The sequence below is a fragment of the Malaclemys terrapin genome, chromosome 13 (genome assembly GCF_027887155.1).
Source record: "Malaclemys terrapin pileata isolate rMalTer1 chromosome 13, rMalTer1.hap1, whole genome shotgun sequence".
NCBI lineage: Eukaryota > Metazoa > Chordata > Testudines > Emydidae > Malaclemys > Malaclemys terrapin.
Window position 1 is genome coordinate 12,990,294 of NC_071517.1, and position 19,701 is coordinate 13,009,994.

Sequence of the window (19,701 nt, forward strand, 5' to 3'; positions counted from 1 at the left end):
AGGTGCTCAGATTTAGACCACAAAATAGACCAGGGCCAATTACAGAAGGATGCAAATGGTGATGTAAAGTGCATGTCACTAAAAGTATAATTTTCAGCCAAGTGAGTAAAAGAGCAAGATAGCAGATGGAAAAACTCCAACAGGACAGCGTAAAATATAGCACTTATTATAGATTATAGAGGTAAATCCACCCATTAAATCCACATTAACTATAGCATCACCACTTTGATGCCTGGTGTGATGCCATCAACCATGGTCATTCTGGCTAGTGCAACAGTCCTTAGTAGACCATGTGCATTTGATTGATTACTACTATAACAGGAGACATTTGTAACACTGTCCAATAGAGAAATTGAGCATTATCTGTAACTCACACACAGATTATCCTATACAAAGGGCAAACCAGAGTGTTTTCTCACACACATCAATTACGGGTCTATTCTTTAATTTACTAGGTATCTTAATCTTACATAAAGACTAAAGCTAAGATTTTCAAATGTGATTAGGGATCGTAGGTGCATAACTTGAGATGCCTCAAAGGAACCTGACTTCCAGAAAGTGCTGAGTGCCCTCAATGTGAAAATCGCTCATCTTTAAGGTTTCTCAAATTGGGAACCTAAAAATGGAGGTACCCCAAAATCACTAGACACTTTTGAAAATCTTACTCTGCACCTACTCTCTAAATAGAATTAGGCAGAAATACAAGCAGCTGGAAACAGGGTCTTATAATGGGAAGTGTCAGGCAACCTTAATAATAGGTGGTGCTACCAGACTTGCATTTAATACTTTGAGCTTCTCTAGTGCCTTTCACCTGGGGATCTCAAAGCACATTACAAACACTAATTAAGCCTTTTGATATACATGTGAGCTAGGCACCAACTATGATAAACACATTACAGAAGAGTAAACGGAGGCACAAAGAGTGAATTATCTGAGGTCACCCAGTGACTCTATAGCAGAGTAGAAATAGAATCTGGGAGCTGTGACTCTCATTCTCCTGAGTTAGGTCCCAATCAGCAAAGTATCTAAACATGTAAAATTTAAGCAACTTTACAACTGACAAAATAAGACGAGGAATATCCTAAAATTAGCTGGCAATTTAATCTGTGACCTGACACCACTGTAGCATGTGCTGCAGGGCTCTAAATACAAGAGTTCCCACTCTTCTGAAACCATGCAAGACAGGAACAGAAGTGTTGCAATACCTAGGCACAACAGGGGTGGTTCCAGGATGTCACCGTAGCCTTACACAGGATGTGGTCACTTGCAATCATTTGTGTCTCAGTGCACCGAGATACCCACAGTGAATAAGGCTTTATAAATACACAGATTAGAGAGACAAAGCCATTTTTTGCACTGAATTCTCTTTCTTTGTTTCTCAATGTCTAAATCTCCACAGACGTACGCTGAATCTTATATTTCACTTTGCCTTCCGCCCTCCTGGCATAATATTTACTCCGTAAACCTGGACCAAAATTGTTCCGACATCAGATTGTAATCCCTCCGGATTTGCACCGACACCGGCAGGAGTTTGTTATAACAAAATTAAATCCCTATCTAGTGATTGGGACAATATGGCTGTGTCAAAAAAAAAAAATGTTATGGAAGGGAATTACCGGGTGTGCTTAACAGATATTGTTTGGGCACTTCGGATCCCTCAGCCATTTCAAAGTGCTTTTGATTCCCTTCATGACATCAACAGTACTCAGCCCACGAAAGAGGCCGGAGCTCAGAAAATATTTACTTTTTCAAGAACAAAAAGGGCGGAAGGCAAAAGATTTACATGTGCTGAAGAGGAACCAGAGGGAAAGAAAACAAAGGGTTATGTATCGATTTGCAGCTTGATGCGTCACTCTCATCAGTAACACCTGGGGCTAGAGTTTGACATTATTTTTCTTGCTGATCTTGAATTAAAATAAAACTGCTTTAACTCACGCTATTAAACACACAGTTGGTTTAAAATGATCTATGTCCTGGAACACACACACAAAATCATAAATCGGCCGAGAACTTGTATGTCAAGTGCCATCCCAGGACAATTTCAAAAGCCTGCACTTGTCATGAAAACTGCCAACTCATTCATAACTGCAGAGGCTCAGAGACAGCCTGCGCTGTTATTTTCTTTATGGCAGCTATTTCGTTATGCAAAGAAATGTGCTCTTGGAATCTTTCCTCCTCACACATCATTACCAGTAATTTGGAGCCTATAGGTCACAGTCTGCCATCAACTACACCTGTGCAATCCTTTTGCCATAAAAAACATGATACGGTATGTCTGCTGAACAGGGTTGCCCATGTATAACAGAGGGAAAATCTGGCCCTGCAATGAGAACTCAGTGAACTCTGCTGATGGTCATGAGCCAGGCTAGAACCTGTCTCCCTCTCCCATAGATGAGCTATCCATTCCTGGAGGATGCAGGAAGAAACATTAAAAAATGAAGCCAGTCAAGGAGGGAATCTAAGATTAGGCTGACCAGATAGCAAGTGTCAAAAATCGGGACAGGAGGTGGGGGGTAATAGGTGCCAATGTGAGAAAAAGACCTAAAAATCGAGACTGTCCCTATAAAATCAGGACATCTGGTCACCCTATCTAAGATTAAGTACAAAAAAGTAATAATACTTTGCACTTAACTGGCGCCTTCCGTCTGCTAGGTGTACAGGTACCATCCCCATTTTACAGATGGAGAAACTAAAAGACAAAGAGGGGCCAATTGATTACCCCAAGTCACACCGTGAGCCAAAGGCAGACCTGGTAGTAGATTTTATGGGTGGGATTTCCCAAATTGCTGAGGGATTTAGGCTTCAAACTCCCACTGAAATTCAATGGGAGCGGGGCACCTAACTTGCTTGGGTTCTTTGGCAGCCTATTCAAGCCTGATCCTTCTATTAAAAGCAACAGCTATGTATACAGAGGCAGATAGCTGAGGCTGCATTCCCCACATGAGAGACGTGCATAAAGCAAGCCATTAAAGGCACCTGATGCAGGCTGTGTCTAATCCCAACGCGTCCCGGACACCGGTTCTTTGTTTACAAGTGCCCTGCAGAGCTTTAACCCTGGTAAGATGAGAGATAAGTACAGGGACCTGTCAGTGGGAATCAGCCAGTCTCCCCACTCATTGCCAGAAGGACCGGAAAGCATTGTTAATAATCAGCCCACAGCTCAGAAGGGCTTCACCTGACAGATGCTGTTGTAAATCATCTCAGAAAGCAACATCCTGAGGTAACCAAAATCTGTAATTGGTGTCACTGCTCTGGCTGGAGTTCAAGCTGTGGGAAAATCATTCTGGTGCCAGAGAGATGGCCTGGGAGCTGAAGTGGGGAATACAGGCGGCTTATGTGGTTTATCTGGCAGGAAAGCCATTAGATGCGAGATTTGAAAATAACCTGCTTCCTGCATTACAAAGAGCAAGGATGTCATCCTGTAGCCCGCACCACTCATTAGTGGGCTCTCCGGATCTCTAACTCCAAGCACTTTCAGAGCTCAGGAGGGGGGTGGGGGAGACGGCATGAGGATGGGCAATGCAGATGCTGGGAGCTCAGTGTCCCTCATACCAGCATCCAGGCTATGGCAGAGGGTTTATCCTTCGCTCTCATCAAACAATGCCTGAGGAAAAATAAAATCCATCCATTTCTGCTTCCTCTGAATCCCGTCATGGCTCTCCCATGGCCGACATGGACAGAGTCCAGGTAACTCTGAAGGAAAAACCACCCATATTCAGTCTGTAGCGCTTTCCATTCAGCCTCCCTTTCACGAGCACCGTATTCACCATGTCTTTGTTTACCAAAGTACACGTGGCTTGAGACTGTCAAAGCTGCCTGGGGGATTTGGACCTGAGATTCCCAATTGGGGGTCCAAATCCCCATAGGCAGTTTGAACAGTCTCAGCTGTCCTGTTTCCAAGGAGACATACAAAAATATGACTTTCAAAAACTCTCCTGCCGTAGGGTATGTCTACATTGCAGTCAGAGGTATGCCCACAGCACACATAGGCCCACCTGAGCTAGCTTTGATCTAGCGAGTGCAAATACCAATGTAAGGATCTGCAGATCTAGAACTCAGCACTGTAGGATCCTAGGTGGCAGATGCCTCCATCACCCCACAGAGAGCCAAACTGAGCAGCGTCCAACAATTACTGGAGGGCTAGGCAATGCAGGAAGTACCAGCCAAAGAGGCCAGAGTGACAGAACTTCTGTGGCTGCCTGATTGGTCCACATCAACTATTTAAACCAGGAAGTTGCCCCAGGGACCCAGCTAAGCAACAATGCAGACTCTGCCTTGCTACTGCTACAGGCTTCGTCTTTTGCCCCATCTTACTCCAGACTCTTGCCTTTGATCCTGGCCCAGTGGATACTATTGGGCGAGCTGCCTGTGCCTCGGTCACTACAACTAACACAGTGAGCTGCAGCAGCATGAGTACGCTATACCAGCTTGTCTGGGACCCTGAACAATTATGTGGGTGACTAGCTTGCGCTGAAGTCTTTGGTGCTGCAGTTTCACTGCTATTGGTACTCACACTAGCGAGATTAAAGCTAGTAGAGATATCTCTATGTGTGCTGCAATCCAAACCTCCAATTGCAATGTAGACATACCTTAAGAGCTGGTGAACATGTCAAGTGCTCTCTTTAGCGATACTGACAAAATATACCTGGGATAGTCAAAGATTCCTGACAAAGAACCAGTTGCTAGGATATGTTGCCAAGGATGTGCAACTTTCTTTCCTACAAGACCAAGTTGTTCTTCCTCACACTGTCATAAACAAGAGAGTTTGTCTCAAATACTCTGAGAGGGCCCTGAATTTAGTGGGGAACTGCTGATTTTGGAGAACACAAGATTTATTTAGTTTATGATCATTCTCAATGCAAAACATGAGTCTCACTTGCAGCATAATACCACCTCCTTCCAATTAGATTAAAGTGCATCTGTGTTAGATTGAGATTCTTCATTCATAGAAGATTTCGCTAATTCTCTCATTGGAGGCAGCAGCGACTAATTAAAAGGAAAGCTCCCTATGATTAAACCACAAGCACCTTGAAAGAGTGAGATCTAAGTGTGATTCAAATGAAATCATTGGACCAGATTTTAGCGGAGGCTTTGGTGAATACAAAATTCTGTTTCCCGGGCCCCCAGTCTTACAGGCTACATAGCTGTAGTGTCCGTGAGATTGTCCCGGATACACCCAGTGCTATGAATGGTGCGTTTGCATGTGCACTATGGTCCATTTGTTGATGAATCAAGCAGTATGTTGACATGCTCTGGCTGCACGTATGATGTGAAAAGACAGCACCGTGTCTCTCAAACACCATGTGGATAATCCAATGTAGGTCTTCCAAGCCTCCTGCAGAGGAGAATATGTGAGAGCATCAATAAGGTCTTACTGTCGTTGTCAAGAATTGAGCCATTCAGGGCATCCACTGTGGCTGTAAGGAAATGATTTCCGCTGTTCTGGCTCCTGTTCTAGGAGACTGCAAATTTATCAGCCCAGAGCATTGGGGGGGAAGAGATCTCTGCAGGGCACATTGTGTCTGGAACTCACAGAGATGAATTCATTTCTTTCCCCCTCCCAGTAAGCAGAATGATTCAGATGGGATGAAACCTCTCTTGCTGCTCACGGGAGAAGCGTATTGAACCCTGCTTACTGATTTCAAATCGTGCAAGTTAGGGGGAATCACAATGGAGTCAAGTAACATGGGCAACTGGAGAGGAACAAGTGAAACTTGAGCTGTTGCTGTCAAAGCCAGGCTCTCCCAAGCTTAGACTGAAGAGTCTAGGGAGAAGCAGCCAAAAGCACTCCTTGCGGTTCAAAGACATCTCATCTTGGCAGGAGCAATCTCTCTGGATTGGATCAGCTATTGTCAGTCTAAGATGGGGCCTCCTGAAGAGGGGGCTGGGATCCAAGGACCGCTTGATGCCAACTGGCAGCGAGCACAGGGTTATCATAGGGGTACAAGGATCCCCTGGCTTCACCAAAAGAATGTCACGTCAGGTCTCTAACGAAGGCGTGAGTCTATGTACTGTGCATCTTACAACAGACGTCTATTAGCATATTGAGTCAAATGTCAATGAAGGGCTTGTGGAGACTACAAAAGAAAACAAACAGGAAGAGGTAAACAGCTGGGGTGGGGAGCAGGGAAAAGGGCTTGTTTTTGAGGGAAGATCACAGATCAGAGACGCTCTGGAATCCTCCAGTCTGTGAAGACAAGCTGCCTCGATCGTGTGAAAGGGGGGATTTCAGCCATCCTGGTTGAAACCTGGGAAAAGGACTTGGAACAATCTATCTTGTAGAAGACACGCAAATGCCTTGTGCGTTAAGTTTAGGCTCCAGAAAGCAGGCTATGATTTTATTTTATACGTAGTCATTTGTTTCCAATAGTTGTACATCCTGTCACTTGAATGTCTGTTTGCCGATAACAAACGTATTCTTGTTTTCCCTAGAAATACACCGCTAAACCTAGCTCAGTTCTGTGTGTTAAGTAGAGCGGTGATCCTGAGTTGAATCTTGGATGCTGGTGCATGCTGCCCCTTTGGGAGTAGAGCATCGGAGAGCTCTGTGAGTGTTCACCGGAGAGGAGGCTGAGCGCTCCAGGGGGACGCTCTGAGGATTTGGGGGTCAGCGGGTGCCTATTGCTAACCTGCGCAGAGCGTGCGAGGCCTGCAGGGGCCTGGAAGGCAATGCTTGTGTTGCCCGGGGCTGGTGGAGTCAGGGAGCTGAGCCATGGCAGACACAGACAAGACTGCCTGGTGCTAAGGAAGGTGCCGTGCAACCCTGAGTACCCCCGGGAAGCATCACAAGGGCCGAGTGCTCTTCTTGCAAAATACAGGAGGCACGGTACACGTCTGAGAGTGACTGTCCGTGTATGTGATGGGAATGGGCTGTAGGAAGGAAGGATGGGTTTTGTAGTTAAGGCACTGGACTGGAGCTCAGAAAATCTCCCAGCTCTGCCAAAGATTTCCTGGGTGATCTTGGGCAAGTCATTTAACCTCTCTGTTTCTGCTCATCTGTCTGTAAAATGGGAATAATCATGCTTCCTTCTTCCCACCCTTTGATTGTCTTACTCATTTCGATTAGATGTAAGGTTTCCAGGGCAGGGAGTGTCCCTTGCTGTGTGTCCCTATAATGCCTATTGCAATAGGACCCCCATCTCAGCTGAGCCTGTAGGTGCAAATAACAAATGACAAAATGTTTCATGGACTCCTCAGACAGGCCCCACAATTTCAGAAATCTAGATAGAAGGGTTTGGAGCATCATACGGGAGTCCCGGCTTAGAGGACATAAGGAATAACGTATATGTCTTCATCCTATTAATTCCCACTGTCATTTGATATCTCTAATTTGTCTTGGCTAAGGGCAAGTTCAAAGGTGGCTTAGGCTATGTCTACACCACACATCCCCATCCCTTGCTCTCCAGTGTTTTCTCCACATCCTCTTTTTAGCCTCCTTGCACTGCTAATCTGAGTGACTAGTACACAGGTCTAGGCCTATCCCAAGAGAGAGTGTCCTCACTGCAACCCCACCCCATGTTACTGTGTCCTCACTAATTCTGCAATTGTCTGTGTTTTTTCTGGGGGCACGTCCCATAATTCTTTGTGCTGAGATGCCCTACGATTCTTTCCCAGTCAGTTGTGGGAGAACTTGTCTGTCTTTGGGGGGCACGGGGGGGAAGCCTGGGAAGGGCAGTGGAGGACTGTCAGCACTCGAGTGGCTCAGGACCCTACATCTTCACTTCCAAATGGGCAGGTGACAGTCAACATTAAAGCAGAGCCCGCGTTCTCACCTACACTTCCCACTGGATAAAGTAGCCCAGCTTAAAGCGCCTTCAAACACAAGCCAGAGGTTTTTCTGTATGGATGGTAGTGGGGGGTGGGCTAAAACCAGGGTAAGAGCCCGGGTTAACTGTGCTGTGTTGGCGTATCCTTGGGGTTTTCTGCAGTACCCATCACTTCAGTATGTATGTGCTTATTTGCTGGAGTGCATTTGTTTGCTGGCTTGAAAGCTACACTAGTAAATGCCTGGTGGGTACAGCTGAGGATTAGTGAAATTCTCCTGAGTTGGCCACTTTTAATTTCCCAGTTACAGTTGACGATGAGATGAGAGCAATAGGAATTATGCAGTCTGAACAATATTTCTCACCAGTCCCTGCCTCCTCCCTTCCTGCATGGACATTTGAGCAAAGGCCAGAAAGCTCCAAAGAGGATTTTATCCTTAACCCACTAACAATAACAAAATCAGTCCTGCCACAATGCAAGGGATGGACGGGGATGACCTGCCAGAAGGCCCCTCTGATCCAACTGATTCTGCCCATTGTGCATCCAGAAGACGATGCAAAGTGCTCAGCTGCTAGAAACGTTGCAGAATAAAATCGCTCTGAAATCATTACCATGGCAACCCAGGATTCCAAAGGAAAGATACAACAGAAAGAGGGAAAAGAACAACCTCAGCTAGTTCCCAGAAAATACCAACAACATTTCACTGACTCATCATTTACAGATATTTGAGTTTTCTTTTATAAATCCCCACCCCCCACGGCAACAATTTTAGGACACAGATGCAAGATTTCGCCTCCTGCCACTGGGTTTGAGGCCACTGCATCAGAGAGCTCTCTGATATCTGTGAAGACAGATGAAATATATGGATCAGAGTCAGATTTACAATAGGATACAGGACAAAGAGCCACAGAGTAACATAAAAGGACCTTCAAATCAGTGGGGACAGCTGCTAATGCACAAATGGGGGAGCTTTTGTCTGTCTTATCCCATGCAGCAATCTATTCTGATCAGGGCCGGCTCCAGGCACCAGCTTAATAAGCAGGTGCTTGGGGCGGCCAAGGGAGAGGGGTGGCACCTGCGGCAATTCGGGGGCGGTAGGTCCCTTACTCCCTCTAGGAGCGAAGGACCTGTCGCTGAACTGCTGCCGCTGATCGCGGCTTTTTTTTTTTTTTTCCCAATTGCCACCACTGATCACGATCGTGGCTTTTTTTTTTTTTTTTTGCTTGGGGCAGCAGAAATGCTGGAGCCGGCCCTGATTCTGATATCCAGTCGTCTCCCAGATTCTTTGCATGCTGCAAGTTTGAGCAAAAACCAGATGTATGGCTAAGACACGATACACACGGGGAGAAGGGGACTGGTTGAGTTCCTAGGGGACAGGCGTCCAAGTCGCTAAAAAGACACCAGCTCGATGACAACTCAACTTAGAGGACAAGACCTGGCTGGGCCCAGAGAGTGAACTCTTGTTTTCTCTCCCAGAGCTCTGGATTGAAGCAGTTTTGGCAGCTCAGCATGACGAAAGGTTCCACTGCAGCTGCATCAGCTCCGTAGCTAGGGTGGACACTGATCTTCCCAGCTGCCAATCTGGCATTGTTCAACAGCATCAAACTCACTGAAGGTTCCCACCCTGTGCGACGTTACGTGGGCGGGGAGGAGGAAGGGTACAGCAACCCTCTAGCCTATTCTCGTCGAACCTCATTAAACTAACCCGGCAGAGACTGATGCTACCAGGGCTTTCCCAAAGCTTACTCCTGGTTGACACTGAGCCTTGTTCCTGTCACTGGTATTTAGTCAGCAGTTCGCTCAATCAATCTGCTTTGGACAGTGAGATGAAGAGACTTCCCAGCATTGAGTTAAGAACAGGCAATTCCCCCTCTCCTCACATTTCAGATCAGACATGCATTTGGTTGAAACTGGCTACCGGCTCCATTCTAGTGGGACAGCTGTCAGAAGCACAGAAACATCATTCACAACCTATGAGCATCTGCCTCAGTCTGCAGGGTCTCCTGGCTACGTCCAAGAGTAATTACACCCCCCCCCCAATTCTCCCCAGCCAGAGCTGGGACCCCCCAGTACTTGCCCACTTTGAGTAGCAAGGAGGCCTTCAGTATCATACGCTAGAAACAGCCCAAAGCTGCCAAGCTTTATCTTTGATTTAGTTGATCTCCTCCAATAAACCACAAGTCTTCTAAACACCCTTTCCTCTCTTCTCATCACACTCATACACTTCGTTACTTCCACCATGCCTGCGTGCCTCTGTACAGTTCTGGAACAGCTTCAGAAGGGTTGAGGCAGCTTTTGGGGCTTCCCCAGAGCTTCTGTCCACTCCCAGAACAGTTTAGGCAGACTTCAGAAGCTCTGCAGTGCTCTGGCCATCCTCAGAAGTGCTTTTGTTCCCTTCAGTAAATATAGCTCCTCTTAGCTCCAGACCGTCTTGCTATTTTATAAATAGAAACTCAATCCATATTTTTGGCAGTGACATTCCTTGTGTTTGAGGGCCCATACAAGGAAATGACTTTAGCTGTTGTCATGTGTCTGTTGACGGCTTTAACCTGAGTTATGCTTAATCAGAACCTGATACAGTCTCGTCTTTCTCGATTGATCTTCTGCCGAATTGGTTCAAAATAAAGAGCTCTCTCGATGGAAGATGGTTCAGAAAGAAGCAAGATTGCAAGGACTTCTTATTTATTTATTTTATTTTATTTTATTTTGAGTGGCTTCAGCTCCTTCACTTTTTACCCATCTCACTGATACAAGATTGTCACCACATAAGCAGATAGCGTGGGCTTCCAGGAAAGCTTGGACAGTGTTCAGACTTCACTCAACTCTGCACCGCTCCTCTCCAAATCCACCCTGCCATGCCGGCCTGGTCACATGCAGAAGGGGCAGCATTAGTCAAGTTTACCTCCTCTCCTGCCCCCAGAGTACATGTAGTTTGGGATTCGCAGGCATTTACAAAGAGGAACTGACAGGAACCAGGCTCAGTTTCATCTCATCAAAATATACAGACAGGAGATTTTGCAATAGACTAAACTGATACTGAAACCTGTCAGAGCTGAACATCTGATGCCATAATCAACATGCTGCAAGAGCCATTCAGAAGATGGTTTTCCCTCCAGGAACTGTACTGAACTAGTCAAACAAGAGGAACTCTCCTTCCTTTCTGCCATGTTCTGCAGTTTCTTCCATCCTCCTCTCAAGGCCGTGTCTATACTACAAAACAAATCGACCTAACTTACGTCAGCATACAGCTGCCACAGTAACTATATCACTTGTGCATGTCTACGCTTTGCTCCTTGAGTCAGCAGTGCGTGTCTTCCCTAGGAGCGCTTGCACCCATTGGACTGCCTGTGTGGGGCATTGTAGGACGGCTCCTGAAAACCAGTAACAGTTAGCATAAAAAAATGCAGCATCTACACTGACGCGGTGTCAACTTAACTGCATTGACCATGACTCTACACTGCTCATGGAGGTGGAGTTAAGTTGGTGTAGTGGGGCAGTTACATCAGCAGGAGCGAAATTTAAGTGCAGACACTTCCATAGGTAGGTCAACGTAAGCTGCCTTGCGTCAGCCTAACTCTGTAGTTTAGACCAGACCTCTCTTCCTACTACTCCTCTCCCCAGGGCTGGCTCCAGGCACCAGCTTACCCACTTCAGAGAGGGGCGGCACGTCCAGCTGTTCAGCGGCAATTCGGTGGACGGTCCCTCACTCCCGCTCGGAGCGAAGGACCTCCTGCCGAATTGCCGCCGCAGATTGCGATCGCGGCTTTTTTTGTTTGTTTGTTTGTTTGGCTGCTTGGGGCGGCCAAAACCCTGGAGCTGGCCCTGCCTCTCCCTGACACTTACCATCTTGCCCCTTCTGATCTCACACTCCTTTTGGGAAGGAAAGATTGTCCAGTGATTAGGGCATTACCCTAGGACTCAGGAGACCTGGCTTCAACTCCCTGTTCTGCTACAGACTCCCTGTGCTGCCAGAGGCAAGTCACTTAGGCTATGTCTACAGTGCCCCACAGTTCAGATTATGGGGGTGTGAATAGCATTGCACACCAACGTGCTGAGCTGTAACTCCCCTGTGTGGCCCCCATGGGTGGGAACTAATAGGTTCCTAGTTCACGTTAATGTGGATTGTAAGGTGCTCAGAATAGAGAGTGACAGGGCCCTGTAAATGCAGACAGAGGCTCTCACTTCCCATTCCAAACTTTCTGTTCATTTTTAACTTGCTTCACTGGGGTGCTTGGCCTTTGCAGCTGCATTATTGGCAGTGAGCTCTTCCTGTCATTGGTGACAGGAAGGGTGGTCTCTAAAAGGGCCAATTCAACATAGGACAACAGAGAGAGAGAAAGGAAAACTGTAGCAGTGAACGGATTTAAGGCAGGGCTTTGGAGCTGTGCTCCGGCTTCGCTCCAGCTCCAGGCAAAAGCCTGCAGCTCCACTGCTCCGGAGCTGCTCCACGCTCTGGGCTCCGCTCCAAAGCCCTGATTTAAGGGACAATGGAAAGCATAAAGGGCAGGGGCAGATCACCTTTACTGAGGAAGGAGATAGCTCTTGTTAAAATGAATAACGAACAGCAATCTCTACCCCCTCCAAACTGGGTCTGTTTCCCTGGGAAGGTTCTGAAAAAGGACTTGCAGAGTCCAGCTGAGTCCAGGGGCCATAAGGAAAATACCTACAGCAGAGAAGCAGCATGGGGCTGATGTAAATGGCACTATGTTTTCCTCCCTCACTGTCATAACTATAAAGGGAAGGGTAACAGCCCTCCTGTGTACAGTACTATAAAATCCCTCCTGGCCAGAGATACCAAAATCCTTTTACCTGTAAAGGGTTAAGAAGCTCAGGTAACCTGGCTGACACCTGACCCAAAGGACCAATAAGGGGACAAGATACTTTAAAATCTTGGGGTGGGGGAAGGTTTTTGTTTGTCCTCTTTGTTTTGGTGAGTGTTTGCTCTTGGGACTGAGAGGGACCAGACATCAATCCAGGCTCTCCAAATCTTTCTGAACAAGTCTCTCATATTTCAAACTTGTAAGTAAACAGCCAGGCAAGGTGTGTTAGTTTTATCTTTGTTTTCTCAACTTGTAAATGTACCTTTTGCTAGAGTGTTTATCTCTGTTTGCTGTAACTTTGAACCTAAGGCTAGAGGGGGTTCCTCTGGGCTCTTTAAGTAAGTTATTTTCCATCCTGATTTTACAGAGATGATTTTTACCTTTCTTTCTTTAATTAAAAGCCTTCTTTTTAAGAATCTGATTGATTTTTCCTTGTTCTAAGATCCAAGGGGATTGATCTGGACTCACTAGGAATTGGTGGGGGGAACGGGGGGGATGATTAATTCCTCCTTGAATTAAGATCCAAGGGGTTTTGGATCAGTGTTCACCAGGGAATTTGTGGAAGAGTCTCTCAAGGCTACCCAGGGAAGGGACTTAGCACATTGGGAGTGGTGGCAGCAAAAGCAGATCTAAGCTGGTAGAGAAACTTAGAGGTTTTCATGCAGGTCCCTACATCTGTACCTTAAAGTTCAGAGTGGGGAAGGAACCTTGACACTCACAAATCCTGGCACTGGGGTGTGGGCTGGGTGCACAAAAAGACATGCCTGTAACACTGAGCAGTCTGGGGATTCAGAGCTGCCCATAACCAGCCCTGGAGCAGGGCAGGCGGTGGGGAAGGGACGAGGATCTGCTCTATTACAAGCCCTAGCAGCAGCAGCTCAGAGGACACAAAGGTTGTCTTCAAATCACCTTTGCCCCCCAACCCCTAGAGCTGTGCCTTCTGTCCTACATCTTTCAGGAGATGTAGAAGAGCATCTCTCTCCTCGCTTGAGATTTCAGGAAGATTAGTCTCCTGGAAAATGCAAGAAAAACATGAACTGGCTCATCTCTCTGCCCAGCTTTTGAAGGAGCTTAAGCCGAACAAAAGCTACATTTCCACTTGGTCACACCTGGTAAATCCTTGAGATTTAATGCCTTCGATTTCTAGTTAATCTAAACTAAGTACAAACTTCCTTCGCCATTAGCACTCGAGAATATACCAAGGGAAAAACAGACTCACCCTGTCTTTGTACAGCTCTCACGGAGCTTTGCTGAAACTGGGTTTCTTATACATGTAACATTATCCCTAATTCTGATTGTCTTCCATGGAGGAAAAGCCTATTGTTTCCTAACGACATCAAGAAACAATTCTAACAAATAGTCTCCAACATGCACGTTTAGCAGATTGAGACAAAGGCTTTTGAACCTTGGTTCCCATCTCCTCGACTTTAGGGAGTTAAATAGGGTGACAATGGGACACCGCGTTTGGGCAGAGGCAGAATGAGGTAAGATAAGGCAGCAGAGGCGCTGGGACAAAGCTCTGGAGTGAGACAAGAAGAGTGAAAAAGAGGATTAAATATGGGTAAATCACCCAATAAATAGTAACTAGGCAACACTTACAGGCAAGAACATCAGCTGGTGTGACTCGACAGAGCAAGAACATCAGTGGAGCTACATTGATTTACATCAGCTAGAATGTGGGTCAAAGTGGCAAATATAAGCCATGAAGAAAGAAGGAGAAGTCCCCAACTACACATAGATAACTGATGTGTCTTCCACACCAGGATGACACAGTAAGGTTTGAGCAAGTACATCATCTCCCCCATTTCATTGAGTCCTAGTCTGAGCGCAACGCTGCCAGAGTAGAGCAGAGAGGACATATGGGTACTATTGGCAGTTGAAACAAACAGCTGTAAATGACAATCTGATGAAGCCTGTGTAGTCCTCAGTGTCTGAACAAAATGAACGGGATAGGATTGATACTTTCAGCTTCCTGTCAAGGAACTGCAGAATACTTTAGCAGAAAAGAGAGGACAAGTGAGCCACGTAGAATTATCTCCCAAATATTCGGAGAATTGAACCTTCTTGCCAAAAATTCCAAGCCTGTCCCTGTTGCATGAAATCTCCTGTAGCTTTCAAATCCAACTAACTTCCAGAGTTTGGGAAAAGTCTTCTGGCTGAGCCAGACTTTCCTCTTTCCATGTATTGGTCTCCCAAGCAACATTGTATTTTTGTGCCTTATTCTGGAAGAACTTTGGGAATAGAGTCAATAAAGATACATTAATTCCTACAAAAGGCCATCAATTCCTTTTGTGTATCGAACAGTTGCATGACCCCATTAGGTCCATGTCCATGAAAACAATTAGCCTCAGTAACAACAGGGAATGGGTTTTGAATGTCAGCCATCACTGTGATTAACAGTTCTGACAGTTTCCATTAGCACTGATTTGATTCCATTAGATTCCAACAGCAAACTTTTAATAAGGGTAAATTCTGGTTAAAGGCGAGCTAATTAAAAGGAGCACATGCAAATCTTTAGGGCACAACATTTCCCCGCAATCTGCATAGCCTATGCAACTGTAAGATTAACCCAATATTACAGATACAAGCACTGAGCTGGGAAAAGATGACAGGCTGTGAGGGAAGATAAGCCTCAAACTGCTGCCAAAGTTTTGATCATGTGGCTAAGAATAGCTGGTATGGGGCAGTGGAGATGTGTAATGAAGTTAAATAGAGAGGTGGGATATACACCAATGCAGAGCTAGTGATCTCTTTATGAATTCAAGACTCTGAATGAAGATAGAAATGTCCTGACTAATGGATGTGATTCATAGCGATCTCATGACAGAATCACCAGGGAAGGCCCCAGTTCAGAAAAGCACATGCATGGGTCCCATTGACTGAAGCGGGTACTTAAATCCCATTGAAGTGCTTTCCTGAAAAGGGATGCTTTCTTCAATCAGGGCCTAATGGATTAGGTTCACAGAGCTCTCATGAGGAAGATGTTGAATTCGAAGCAAGTTGAGCCAAACGGAAAGGCAAGGCAAAGTATTATGGGCTATATCCTCAGCTAGTGTAAAACAGCACAATCCCCATTGATTTCAATGGAATTCAGTGTCAATTTACACCAGATGAGGATCTGGCGTGTTCCATGCAGACGATCCTTCACTGCCATGTGCATGAGATAAACTAGGGTTACCATATTTCAATATTGCAAAAAGAGGACACTCCACGGGGCCCCGCCCCCGTCCCAACTCCACCCCTTCCCCACCCCCGGCGCCACCCCAACTCCGCCCCTTCCCCAAAGTCCCCACCCCAACTCCGCCCCCTCCCCTGAGCACCCCGCATTCCTCCTCCTCCCTCCCGCCCCCCGGCTGCTGCTGCGCTGGGGAAGTTGCTTCGGCCCCGGCGCACGGTGGAGAGTGGCGGGAGCCGGGAAAGTTGGAGCCCAGGGAGGAGGCGGTCCCCTTACCATGCCTCCCTATTTTCCCGGACATGTTTGGCTTTTTGAAAATTCCTCCTGGACGGGGATTTGAGGACCAAAAAGCCGGACATGTCCGGGAAAATCCGGACGTATGGTAACCCTAGATAAACTTGAACGGAAACCCACTTGCTAACAGAGCTGCATGACACACAGAGCTAATAGTCAGCATCAGGGAGAATTCTTGGACACAATTGTAAAGACCGGACAGAATCCAAGGAGGTATCAAATAGATATTAAAAATGTCACTTACTTTATTTATACACCCTCAAATCTACTGACCCTGAAAGCCTGACAAATCCACCAATTAAAGAGAATTCAGGCTTCTTTAGACCTCCTCATCTGGTACGGCAGGGGTCAGAGAGGGCATGATGTTCCATGCTCTGACACAAGCCACTAGCACCGTCAGCAGGAGAGAACATGCCATTAATGCAACTTACCAGGCAATTATTCCAAGGCCTGGGTAAATCAGTTTGGATAAGACAAAGGGTGACCTGAGCCCTGCTCATATTATATCCCGGATGTGGCTCTTCCAGAACACAGCAGGCAACACAACATTGTGATCCTGAGATGCTGACGTTCTGCTAAGTTCAGTGCTGAGCTGGATGGAGCTGCCCCAATATGCCCAACCAATCTCTCACCCCCAGCCATTAGCTGTGTTCCGAGACAAGAGATTACTTGCCTTAAAAAGGATGGGAGCTCAGGATTACAGTAACCACAAAGCCCCTCTAGGGCTTATCCTGAAAACACCTTGCAGGATGGACCCATTGTTGGACTCCCTGACTGCTGCAGGCACTCACATCCGTAGCAGATTTCCGCTGCTTTTACATTTAACCGTCTGAACTCGGCGCTCAGTTTAAATTAGTTCACAGCATCTTTTAAATATCCTTAATCACTGACACCTCAGCCTGCCCAATCAGCAGCAGCTTCGATGTTCTTCCACCCCTGCCCTGTCCCTCCCGTCCCCCTCTGATCCATCCTCTCTCTTTCCACATGGAGCTCAAACTCTTTGAGCTCACTAAGGGCTCTGCCCTGTCTGAATTCCCTCCTCCCCCCAGACTGTTTTTTTCACCTTGGTGCTGCCCCATCTCCTCCTTTCACTCTCACCTTCTTGCCCCTTTTCAGCCTCTCTGCTTGGAATTATACCCCTCTTCCTTTGCAACCCGCACCCTTGCCCTCCTCCTGCCAATCCTCCCCATGGAACTCACTCCTTTCCTGCTCCTGGGTTTGGTGGTGAAAGTAGGTTGAACCAGCAGGGGGAGTTCTCACCGCATCACCGAGGAGGAGGAGGAGGAGTGGCTTTGATGTCCCCCCGCCATCCAAGGAGAGAACGGGAGCGCTCCCTCTGCTTTTAGCTCTGCTTCCCCTTCCCCCATCACCTACTTACCCCTGACTGCATTACCTACTCCTCTCCTCTGCCCTACCCTACAGACCTTTTAACCCCCAAACCTCTCCTCTCTTCTCCTCCATCAGTGCTAAATTTCTGGCAGGGCTAAGCCCTGGCACCTCTGGGCCTGACAGTTCAGAGCCCCGGCACCTCTTCCTTTCCTGTCCAGCTGGAGGGAGCCTTGTGTTCATAGAATCACGGACATGCAGGGCTGGAAGGGACCCCAAGAAGTCATTATGTCCAGCCCCATGCCCTCAAGCAGGACCAAGTAAACCTAACCCGTGTTTGTCCAGCTTGTTTTTAAAAATCTCCAATGATGGGGATTCCACAACCTCCCTTGGAAGCCTGTTCCAGATCTTAACTACCCTTATTGTTAGAAAGCTTTTCCTAATACCTAACCTAAATTTCCCTTGCTGCAGATTAAGCCCATTACCTCCATGTCCACTGAAGACAAGGCAAGAAAACAATTGATCACAGTCCTCTTTATAACAGTCCTTAACATATTTGAAGGCTGTTATCAGGTCCCCCCTCAGTCTTCTTTTCTCAATACTAAACATGCCCAGTTTTTTAACCTTTCCTCATAGGTCAGGTTTCATTTTTGTTGCTCTCTTCTGGACTTTCTCCAGTTTATCCACATCTTTTCTAAAGTGTGTCATGCAGAATTGGACACAATACTCCAACTGACGCCTCCCCAGTGCTGAGTAGAGCAGGCAATTGCCTCCTGTGTCTTACATAGCCACTCTTACTAATACACCCCAGGATGATATTCGCCTTTTTTGCAACTGCATCATGTTGTTGACTCATTCAATTTGTGATCCGCTATAACCCCAGATCCTTTTCTGCAGCACTATTATCTAGCCCAGGCCAATGGGAGCTGCTGGAAGTGGCGGCCAGTACGTCCCTCGGCCCGCGCCGCTTCAGCAGCTCCCATTGGCCTGGAGCAGCAAACCGCGGCCACCAGGAGCCGCGATCGGCTGAACCTGCGGATGCGGCAGGTAAACAAACCGGCCCGGCCTGCACAAGCGGCGGAACAAGTTTGGGAACCACTGATCTAGCCAGTTAGTTCCCATTTTATAGTTGTGCATCTGAAGTAATTTGCACTTGTCTTTATTGAATTGTGTCTTGTTGATTTCAGACCAATTTGTCAAGGTCCTTTTGAATTCTAATCCTGTCCTCCAAAGTGCTTGCAACCCCTCCCAGCTTGATGTCATCCACCATTGTTATAAACACACTCTCTGCTCCATTATCCAAGTCACTAACAAAAATATTGATTAGTACTGGATTCAGGACTGACCCCTCTGGTACCTCACCAAATACGCCCTTGCAGTTTGACAGCAAACTACCAACTACTCTGAGGATGGGCTTTCAACCAGTTGTGCACCCACATTATATTAATTTCATCTAGACCACATTTCCCTAGTTTGCTTACGAGAATGTCATGTGGGACTGTGTCAAAAGCCTTACTAAAATCAAAATGTATAACATCTACTGCTTCCCCCCTTCCACTAGGCCAGTATCCCTGATGAAGGAAATTAGGTTGGTTTGGCATGATTTGTTCTTTGCAAATCTATGCTGGCTAGTTCTTATAACCCTATTCTCCTCCCTGTGCTGCAATGGTTGCCTAAGTATCAATAAAAAATATCAGACCCATCACCTGCTAAGACTCCCTCCCTTAAAGGCCAGCTCACCTGTGAACGGCACTTTATAGCTCCAATTAATTGAACTTTTCCCCAAGACTCAAAGCAAATCCTGACAATACCTGAGGTTCAATATATGTAACATTTTCCTCCATTGCCCCACCTCCTTACTTCTACTCTGAATTCAGACAGAAGCAGAAGTTCTTAGATACCGTGTAGAAGGCTGTATTTGGGTCACGGGTGTAACAGGCCTGAATCTCTAACACAATCACTGCAATGGTTCCTCCAAAGTCACTAACTTCTCTCATATTACTGCAGAGGCGGAGACCCTTAATCCCCCGATTACAATCTGCACAGACGTTACACTCCATAATGTTGATTAGGAATGTTTCAGTCTTACACAGAATTTTCTCCTGATCTTGATTATTTACATAAATAAAGAGACCCTTTAATCCATTTTGTCAGCGAGTTTTCCTAAAACACCTTGGCACAGATGGCTGATACTTTCATGCTGCAGAGGTTATTAGATTGTAACATTACTAGTGACAACATTACATCATTTGTATAGTTTCCTACTCAAGGCCCCTGCAGCTTGATGCACTAAGAATTAAGCTCTAGACACTCAAATGAGCT

The 19,701-nt window shown here is 46.5% G+C and overlaps 1 protein-coding gene across 1 annotated transcript in view; it reads right to left on the reverse strand.

The window, feature by feature from the left end:
- The window catches only part of CACNA1G (calcium voltage-gated channel subunit alpha1 G), a 275,653-nt gene that overhangs the window by 92,796 nt on the left and 163,156 nt on the right, over positions 1-19,701 (reverse strand). The gene's annotated exons all lie outside the window — the stretch shown is intronic.